The sequence below is a fragment of the Parasteatoda tepidariorum genome, chromosome 4, assembly GCF_043381705.1.
Source record: "Parasteatoda tepidariorum isolate YZ-2023 chromosome 4, CAS_Ptep_4.0, whole genome shotgun sequence".
Classification (NCBI taxonomy): Eukaryota; Metazoa; Arthropoda; class Arachnida; order Araneae; family Theridiidae; genus Parasteatoda; species Parasteatoda tepidariorum.
Window position 1 is genome coordinate 58,723,152 of NC_092207.1, and position 11,211 is coordinate 58,734,362.

The 11,211-nt window shown below is 28.0% G+C and overlaps 1 protein-coding gene across 1 annotated transcript in view; it reads right to left on the reverse strand.

Annotated features, from left to right (window-relative positions):
- The window catches only part of LOC107451499 (uncharacterized), a 112,187-nt gene extending 105,874 nt beyond the window's left edge, over positions 1 to 6,313 (reverse strand). Inside the window, exon 1 of the mRNA XM_016067623.3 lies at positions 5,972 to 6,313. The gene's annotated coding sequence lies outside the window, so the exon portion shown is untranslated. The remainder of the gene's footprint in view (positions 1 to 5,971) is intronic.
- Positions 6,314 to 11,211: the final 4,898 nt, after the last annotated feature.

The window sequence follows — 11,211 nt, forward strand, 5'->3', positions numbered from 1 at the left end:
AATGAATTATAGCACTAATATTTTTTTTTAAATGCGGATTGAAATTAAATTTTTTCTTTTATATCGTATTCACATTAAACATACTTGTATTTAAATTTATATAAATGATGACTATTCAGTGAAAAAAATTTGCTAACATTTGTTGTGATATTAGGCATTAAATGTTTACTACAGATAAATGTCTAGTATACATTTAACCAGTAAAATAGATTTATAAAAAAATCTTTACCACAAATTATGGATATAATGACATTACGATTTTAAAGATATTTCAATGTCTTCAAGTCGCAGTATTTAAATATATAATTTCTTAAAATAAAATTATCATGCAGAAATGTTGCGTTGACACTCAATTTTTACATTGCGAATGAAAAAGTTTTTTTTTTTCTATATATTACTCTTTTTAAAATATATAAAAATAAACAAAAAAGAAAAAATATTATTTCCATGTGTAAGTGAAGACCTCAAAACTGAAAATTTCAAAATAAGTTTTTTTTTTTTATTATTTTAAAAATGATTAGTATTTTCATTCTTAGTTTTACATACCTGGCCTTTAGCTCTTGTATCTTTCTATATTTGAAAAAAAAAATTGATATTGCCGCAGCCACCGATGTTTTACAAAATTTTCGTAGAGCATGCCTCCTACTGCTTTAACTATAATTTCTTAAACTAACAATATGAACATAATGAAATCTGGCACATTACTAGAGAAATGTTTAACGAACATTCGGAGAACAAGCGTTATTTATGTGCAATTGATGTGATTATGATTTTTCGAATTATCTTACGCCATTTTTTTTATGTATGTCTGTCTGTGTGTAGCGTAATGCAGTTTAGCTATCAGTTTTTTTATTAGTAGAGAAATAGTAGCCACACACTCATACATTTAAAAATATGTTGCTCGCTCTAGTTAAAATTTCGAGTCAGTTACGAAGTAATTTCCTATTAACGGTTTTCCATATTTAATTAGTTCTGATTTAATATTATTCCCGACTGGAGACTTTCTAATTTTTTAACATCTTAATGAAATCAAAAACTTCTTGCAATGGACATCCTATTTCTTCCGAGTTTTTCAGTTAAATGGTGTACTTCTCCTTTCACACAGTTTTATTCAGGATAATATAGATTCTCAAAATATTCATGCCGTCAAATACGAAATCTTCTTAAAATTATAAAAAATTTTTGGTGATAATATGCCATTTTAATCTTTATGCACAAAAATGAAACAGAGGTATAAGCAAGTTAGAAGATCAGGGCTNAATTTGTGAAAAATTAAAAATTATATTAAGAAATCAACACAAAAATATGGATTTATCGTTTCTTAAGGGATACAAAAATGAAATTTTAAGAAAAAGTATTTTGTGAAGCTACCGTTTTTCCGAAAATTGAATTTGTGAAACTACCGTTTTTCCTAAAGTTGAATTTGTGAAGGTACCGCTAAACGGTAGTAAATTCGGCCTGGACAGACCCCTGAATATGCCATTTTAATCTTTATGCACAAAAATGAAACAGAGGTATAAGCAAGTTAGAAGATCAGGGCTGGAATTTGTCTGAAAAATAGATCTGCTGAATTACAAAATGGGCAGCTAGAGCGCTAAAATATTCCAATGTAGTGGAAGTGATCTGTAAGACAGTCATCACCAGTCCAGAACAGGAACTAAGCAACAGCTTCTTAATGCGGACAACATGGATTGCTAGAAGATCTGCAGTGTCCCATTGTTTATTATACTTTTTCTGAATTTGGATTTTATAATGCTCTTCTATTATTTGCTAGATGTGTGACTTGATAGAATGAATTGGATGTTAAGATAATTTGAAATATTTAAGATAAATAAAAACTTGCTCAGTTAAAAAAAGGTAAGAGAAATAGAAAAAAAATATCTTCTTACTTCTAAAAACAAAACTTTAAGGGTAAAAATAATATTTTCCGGGAAAAAAAGTATCCATAAAACATTAAAAGAGATACAGTCTATCAGAAATCCTTTTAAAAAGGCGATCAAAACTGCTATTTAAAAAAAAATCAATTTTAATTTTTGAAAGAAAATTTTAAAGCTAAACATCTCAGCTTTCTAATAAAAACCATCTTAATTGCTGCATCATAACAAAAACCTCTATTAAAAAAAGAGAAAGTTAAATAGAAACTAAAACAGATATTGCTATTTATTCACAGAAATGTTAAAATTCTCAATTTAGCTTTTTTGCATTGCTGTATTTTTAGAAAAAAGTGGCCATAAAAAGAATGATGTTCATTAGAAACACTCTTTAAAAACTCTGTCATGTATAAAATGCTGATAAAAAGAAAAGTTATTTAAAAAAAGCAAAAGAGAAGCAGAAAGAAAAAAATAGTTCTCTGTTCTGAAATTTAACTTTAATGTTGTGAATAACAGTTTTTTGATTATTGGTTACCTATCTGATATCACAGGAAAATAGTGACAATAAAATAATAAGCTATAGCTACAACAGAAAAACAGTAAAAAGGAAAAAAAATGTCCTTAATTCTAAAAACAAGAAGTTTTTTTTAAAAAAAATAAGTAAAAATCTACTTGTCTTTAATGAAATTAAAAATTTTTAAAAAAATCAACATTACAATTTCGTAGTTCAACAATATAAAGTAATCTAGTTTCAATTCTTCAAATTTCTCTTTTCAATTTGTTTTTCAGAACTTAATATGTGGTAAGAAAACTAGTTCTAATAATGTATAGCAAAAAATAGGATTTTTGATTATTTATTAAATCCATACAAATTCCAAAAAAAAGAAGAAAAAAAATTGTTGAAAAAAACTTCTTAGCCAAATATTCGGCCTAATACTGGGCCAACTGAATATTCGGCAAAAAGGATTACAAATGATGGCCGAATATTTGTTATATCCCTAGCAACAATTAGACATCATTATATTCATAAGCTATCAGATCACTTTAAAAATGATTTACTATTAGTATCGAAAAAGCTATGCACAAATGTCCCAAAATGATTGTTTAAAACACGTCAGAACCACATACAAACAATATCAACCAAGAAGAAATTTAAAAATGACTGAATTCACAACTAAATAGAAACAAAGACATACATGATATGTATAAAATACACTTATATTTTCATTTTTCTATTTCTTTAGAGAAAGTGTCTCAAGTTCTGGTTCTGAAGTCAACACCTTTCAAAAGTAAAGTTCCATATTTAAATTCGAGGTTTTGTTTACTAAGGAGATGTCTGTTCACTTCTTTCAGTAAATACACTGTGATTCCCCAAGGGACAGAGCTGACGCCATGCATCTTATAAGTAAGTAATAAATATATTTTTTCATTATCAAGTAGTTTTAAAAGTTAATTTTAAATATTAAGTTGTAGGCATCAATGTTGTTTCAATTAGATAGGGAATGAATGGCGCCTATCTCTAGGTTTTCCTCCTCTAGGAAAAAGTGTGCCTTACTTCGTTCTATGGCAAGTATCCTGTGAGTAAATCATTATTTGGAATAATGAAATAATAGGGATTCTTTGACCACAATGTCTTTGTGCATGAACTGAAGCTGGGAGATGCTAATGTGGTCATTGATATTAGCTAAGGTACTACCATGCATCTTTTGCCGCCGGGTATCATTTTGCATGGAATCATGGTTGACATGCTGAAGAGTATTAGGGAACTAAGTTTGCTAAGAAAACTCAAAGTATAGAATTACAGTGCACTCTCGATTATCCGTGTTAATCACCAGGACAGATCGCACGGACAATCGAAAAACACGGATAATCCGAAAACTCCTTTTGTTAAAGAAAAATTAAATATCAGTACAAAAAATATAAAAATTACTGACATTTGCATGCATAACATCAAACTAGGAATTTTCCTTTTTAAAAAATGTGTAATGCATCTTCGCCATACATCGATACACATATTTTAAAAACCGCAGTAATGTCACCGTAATCAAATCCTCCCATATAATCTAATTAAGTTTCCACAGAGCAGCAGAATGAGAAATTGTATTTCATTCATTTACTACATTTTCTGCATCAGTTACTATCATCACTATTTGATTTAACAACATAACGATGTCTTCATCAGTCAAATACTGGAAGCCAAGCTCACACGCATCACTTTGAAACCAATCTTCTAAATTTTCTTCATCAAGAATTTCGAAACCTTAGATTTTTTTTGCTTGTTCGAGAATACTGTTATCATATTTTTATTGAACATCTGATGAGGATTGTTCATCAAGCGGTATGATCTTTCTCCAAGATCGTGATAACGTAGACAATTTTACCTTTGACTATGTTGCTGATATTTCATATACTGCAACCCAATAACGAATATTGCTTCGAAAAATTTGGTAATGTTATAACTTCATGAATAAAATTTTTTTAATCTTGAAAATGTTTCTCTTTATATTTTTTGTGTGATTCCGGAATGAGCACGGATAATCCGCAAACCGGATAATTCACGCACGGATAATCGAGAGCGTACTGTACTTTGAATATTCAGACAGAATTACTGTCTCATCAATGCTATCATACGTGATTGCCGGAGTAATACAATGAACTATCTCATTATCTGTAGGAACTTACATTGCCTATGTGATCAGGGGTCTATCCAGGCCAAATTTATTACCATTTAGCGGTACCTTCACAAATTCAACTTTAGGAAAAACAGTTGTTTCACAAAATACTTTTTCTTATAATTTTATTTTTGTGTCTCTTAAGAAACAATAAATCCATATTTTTACCATATTTTGTGCTGATTTTTTAATATAATTTTTATTATTTCACAAATTATGTCTAAATTTTCACAAAATGAATACCTCTCAGAAAAACCTAAACAGACCCCTGGTGATACAATGAGCTGTCATATCTGTAAATGCCTATAGTAAATTATGAGCAGTTGAGCTTGGTTATGTTTAGTTCTAATTTTTGTTATTCTGGTAACATAAATCCATTGTTTGAGTTTACTTCGTTTCGTTTTACAATTTCCACTTTTAAATTATATGCATCAAGTCTTACAATTACAAGATTTCTTAAAATGTAAATAGATGTTGTAAGATACTTTTGCATTAGAAGGCTCTTGAAATTAGGCAGATGCTTGGTAATGTTGTCAATTATGTTGTTATTTATAGAAATTATAACAATTTAATAATGTATTACTGAAATATTGAAAAATAAACATAATTACATAGCTATCCCATTTTATTAATATTTCTGTTTCTTTCACTACTACTTATTTCTTAATATATATCAATAAAGAAACAAAACCTATTAAAATCTGGGAATATTATTAAGACAGTTTATTGATTGACCAAAACAGAAAGAATAACGAATCGTAAAATGAAATTACTACCAAATTTTTATACTCTTCAATTTTCAAGCTTCATTAAAACTCTGTTATCCATGTCATTTACGATACAGTGCAAATATCCTGTTATATTAGTTCTTGAAATGAAACTTTTACAATCTTAAACATGATTATAAGTCTAGTTTCTAAAAAGATTTCAATTGTAATGAATAAATTTGTTAGATATCACATTAAGACATTAAATAGAAATTTTGACTAAGAATCAGAAGGTTAAAAGAAAAATATATCAGCTAATATAAATGAAATAATTATAGATAATATATTGCAAATAATTCTAACATCATTCTAAATCTCTGACTCCCAATGTATAATAAACCAACAGAAATATTGTTTTAAATCTAAAATAAAGCTAAAACTACGCTTATTGACTGCATTACAACCTTAAGAAATAAATAATATAGAAGATCCGAAAAACATATTGCAAGCTGTGTATTGTAAATATACTTGTTTGTAATTAATATGTTAGTTCGTTTGCCTAAGTTTCACTGAACAAGGTAATTTTGTCCTCAGCTGATTGTCAACTGAATGTAAACATACGGTTATTTAACTACAAATAGAGAAAAAATTAGACTTAATACCACTGGAATAAACAAAATTCAATCACCCTTACACTATAAATATATTTATAAAAACTTACCAATCAAATGCACTAATATCAATTAATCCAAAAGTTATATTATGCACTCTGTCCGCCCATTTGATTACTATTTGACAGCAACTTCTAGTGTAAACAGTGGGAAGAAACACATATCCTAATCGATCATACGCTAATATTCCAAATACTTATATGGCACATGAGTCAACATTGTCGTAATTTTCAAAATAAAAGAAAGCGAGCTTGCAAAATTAAAGTTTATTTGTTTCTGTTCCGAAATATTCTTTACAAATCATGATTTCTGTGCTCCAACCACATCCCAAATCACAAACCAGCAACAAGTCAATTTACTGCTGTTGCCACTTTCAGTTCACTTTTTCTACTGAACATAGATTGTAATAGAGTAACTTCAAATATTAATAAACTAGATGGCGCTTACAATGCCAAATTACTAGCTTTTCCAGTGTTGTTCAGAAGGTTTCTCGAATTCGATCGCAATCGTAGAGCTATTTTAAAATGGTTTAAAAATTTAAATAATGTACCATTTCGCGGAAGAACTAGCAAATAAAAGTTCATAGCATCATCTAAATTCTGAATTTTCGTTAAAGACGCATCGTTGGCAATAAAAAAATCATAATCGTACTCTCTCTTCAAAGGAAATATCTGCTTTTATGTCATATTTATGATGCAGTGCAAGCGCTATGTTCACTTATAAGATATTTATAATAAATACAAACCAATTCTTTTGACAGCATACATCTTATGCTACATTACATCTTGTGCTACATTGCAAATTAAAGATCGCCTCATATGTATCAGAGTTCTCGCGAACTTGTATTTCTGTGAGAGGGGAACTGAATAAAATTTAAAGTTTAGTTGATCATAATATATTTTTTGCTTAAAATTAGAAAACTGTTAAAATTTCGAAAAAGTTTGCTCGCTTATCTTTGGAAGGAGAGAAATTAGCAGTTCACGATAATGAGTTTCGACAATGAGCAACGCTAAATTTGAACTTTTCTAGGTGCTATAGAAAAATGGGAAATTTTTTCCCCTAAAAAAATAATAATAATAATAAAAACTTTTTTGTTTGTGTCGCAATAATTGCTATTTCTTGACATAAAACAGTTGAGATTATTCAACTAAAAATATATGTACACTTATGCCGCCACTTCCCAAGTCTAAATATTTTCCGTATGATACTATTGAGATCTGTAAATGAACATAAAGTATTCTTCTAAATAATCATTTTTTGAAATAACATTTAAAATTAAAAGTATATTGTTATAAAAAATTTGATGAGTTCACAACAGTAATTTAATATTTTTGTTTACCATACGGACGGAGACGGATGTAAGACATTTATACTTGATAATGTAAAAACTTCATTTGCTTCCAAAAATTAAAAATTGAGTTTTGAATGCTCAAATGTTTTAGCGTTCCACATCAGTTTTCTGGAATTATTCATTCAGTGGACTTTTAGTTTTCAGCAGAAATAAGTTCAAACAGTAAAACTGTTGGAACGAAAAATTATAATATGTTTAATTAAAAATGATATTTCGAGATTCAAAGTGCAAACAATCATTTTTGGAAAAGCTTTTGTTAAGCCTTTATTAAAATTGTTTTGGGAAACCGAAATAAATGTCCTGGGGTCCATAAAACCTTTGTCTATAGATAGGCCAGATCTATAACTCTATAAAGATCTGACTGACCAATTCATCTGGCGATTATTTTCACTTAAAAAAAAAAAATCAAATACTTAACCTCTATTTAGCCATAAATAGTTAACCATTAAAATGAAATCAAGACCCACTCCATCCATGTAAAGTAAATAAAATAGAGTAGAACCTCAATCGATCGTTTCTCTTGGGAATATTTTTTGCGAACAATCGGTACAAGAAAACGATAAATGTGAGTCTAAATTAGTGACTTGAAAATGTAGAAAAGTAATTACGAGGTACTGGACATAAAAATGACTAAGTTTACTATAAGTAAATTTTTAATTAAAAATTTTTTATACTACAAGTATAAAAAAGTTTAATAGAATTTTTTAAAAGCTATATTGCAAAACTAGTTACGATGCCAAAAAATGGGCAGATTTATTTATTTAAAATATTTGAAAATTTAGGTTTGAATACTTACTTTTCTTCTATGACCTAATAACAGATTTTTGACATTTGAAAAAGGTTGCTATTCATTTGTAAAAAGTTGCTACTCAAAAATATCTAATAATAAAAGTTGAGTGGAATAAAATATTTAAAAGTTGATATGATAAAACAGTGAATACAGAGCGTAGCTCATTGTTTCTTAGCTTCTGCGAATGTTGGCACTGGTTGTACTTTTCAGCTTTTGCGACCGTTTCTGAACTAAACAATGTGGGAATTTTCACTACAAGTTTCAACATTTTTATTAACTGATACATTAATATCAAACATGCTGTTCTTTTACCAAAAATAAAGTAAATTTAAAAAATAATAATATGAAAAAACAGTGATTTGGACTATATCAAGTCTTTATAATTAGGTGAAGTTCTCATTTTTTGCATGCAGCAAAAATGGGCTTTTTACATGCTATCATGTGTATTCATTACAAGTGTTCAGTTGTTATCTTGTTAAATTACTTTTGTAATTCTATCCAAATTTCGTTTAATTTCATATAGTGGTTCAATTTATTCTGACTGAATCTAAAAATGCTCTGAATTTTAAACAATGTGGGAATTTTTTTTGTTATCATGATTGTGTTTAGCAACTTTATCTCCCATTATTTTGTAAACAGAAAGATCTATTTTTGGACTATGAGATAAATAATTAAAAAAAAACTTTAAGAGATACGTTGTATCAGAATGAAATAAACTCAGAAAATCTGTTAAGAATATTATATGTGCTACGTCATTATGATGCAACTTAGTACTGAAGTTTTATATTGCCATGTTAAGCATTATCATGTCACAATAAATCCCTTCTATGTTTTTCTAGTTCAATAAATACTTTATCCCTCCCCCTTCGAGTTGCACACTACAGTTTGAAAAATAATAAAACGAACTTTTATAAAAATAAATCAATGTTTCCCAAACGTTAAATTTTTATTATCCTATTATGACAATATTACAAAAAATATGGGGAAGGGGGATAAAAAGACATAGGCAGAAGGTTTAATTTATTCTGACCTTTAAAGTTTATCTTGGTGGCTCAAAACATTGTGTTAAAACATAAATCATATCATAGTAGGCCAAAAACTACATTTTATATTAGCCTCATCAGAACATGTTATTATTAAATAGCATTGAAAAATAAAAACAAGACACACTACAAACAGAGCATGACTAAGGCATGGACATACAGGGCAGTTGCTCCGGGTCCCCCACATAAGAGGGGGCCCACAAATCAAATAGAAAGTTTATTTTAGGTTTCCCTTTTTAATGAACTTTCTTTAAACAAAATATCAGTAAAGTGTAAAATCCGTCAGTATTATGTTAGCTTCTTCATTAATTTATCGTATGAACACAAAAAATCTGTTTTTCGTAAATCCATGGCTTTTCAGTGCGGAATTTAGGTAAATTTCGCAATGACAATGGAAACATTTGGTCAATCAAAAGCCTGTATTTTTACGTATCACAAAATACCATATGTTTAGAAAAATACAGGCTTCTGACTATCTTAATTGAGCAATCCTAATTTAGAAAATTTAACTGAATTCCGCCCTAATGTCAGCAAGGATATGAATTTTTTGCAACAGGATGACAAAGTTAACAATTAGAAAACTGCATTTGGCATGATGAACAAAGAATTGTTAGAAAATCAATAAAGTGGACAGAACGATATTGCGTCTGATCATTGGAGGGGGGGGGGAGGACTTAATAGTTTTTAAGATTTTAATAAATTCTTTGTTATATAATATGTATAATGAGGAGGTGAAAATTTAAATACCTCCATATAGTTCAGTTCTTCATTACTGAATAAGTGAAGCTGAGGGGGCCCCCCAAAGAAGTTTTTGCCCTGGGGCCCCAATTAGGCTAAGTCGGGCCCTGACTACAAAGGGGAAAAAAGGGAAGAAAAAAATTATTTTGTCATTAAAGATTAAAATCGCTGGAATTTAATAATAAAATTAATAATTTTAATTTTTATAATCATATAATTTTTTAATTTTATAAACATTATTTTAACATCTATCCACTAAATAGACAACAATCTAGATTTGTGCTATTGACTGATGTAAAAGGGTTAAGACTGCAATTGTACCACTCAAATAAAATGGTTATGTTTCAAGAACAAAATGAAAATTTCATCTACCAATTAAAAAATTGAAATAACATAAAAAAATTTTTAAAAACTAAATTTGAAACTATAGCTAAATAACTAAACAGTAAACACCAAATTCTAATTAATGATAGTTCTGAGAAAGAACTTAAGATCTTATTAATATAATATTAAAATTTAATAAAAATTAATAATCTTTGAACATCTTTGAAACTTGCATATCCAATTAAGAAATTGCTATTTATTGTTTATTTTATTGAACAAATTTTTAAATGAAATGTGTACTTTTTTACAGTTAACAAAAATATAAGACAAGGTCTTTTTGGTGTAACAAATTTTATTTAAATTCAAATTTAATAACTTAGAACTCAAACATATTTTGGTTAAGATATAAAAATTTTTTTATGGTCCTGACTACATTTTATATCGAGTCAAAATAGCCTTAAATAAGCTTCTGCATAATTATTAACTGAAATATAGGAAGTAAAAGCTTTATTGAAAAATTTCATGCTAAAATTACAGAATATAAAGAATGATATTTTGTGTTCTATTCAACAGTATCAATACAAAACTGCTACTCTAAAAGCTGCTATATACATAGTAAAATATATTAAAATAACAAAAACAAGGCTTCCCTTATCAAATTAAAATTTAGAAATTTTTTTTTCTTGCTTCAATGTAAACTTAGTATATTGGAAATTCCATTTTGAAACAGTTTCAAGAAATCAACTGCTATTCTCACATTTTTTCTACATATTTTAATTCTTCACATAGATTTCATGAAAAGCTAAACATAAATTAAAAAGGCTTTTAAACGAGAATGCTGCCATTTTATTAAAATATGGAGGGAAAAAAATAATTACTAAAATGTAAATTATGACAGTATTAAAAAAACTTATATAATTCACTTTGTGATATTTTTAAAATATATTTATATTCCCCTAAGCAAAATTTAGGAATAATGATGAAACATTTTAAAAACCTTTATTACCTGAAATTCACACAGAATAAACGAATAAATATATAGAC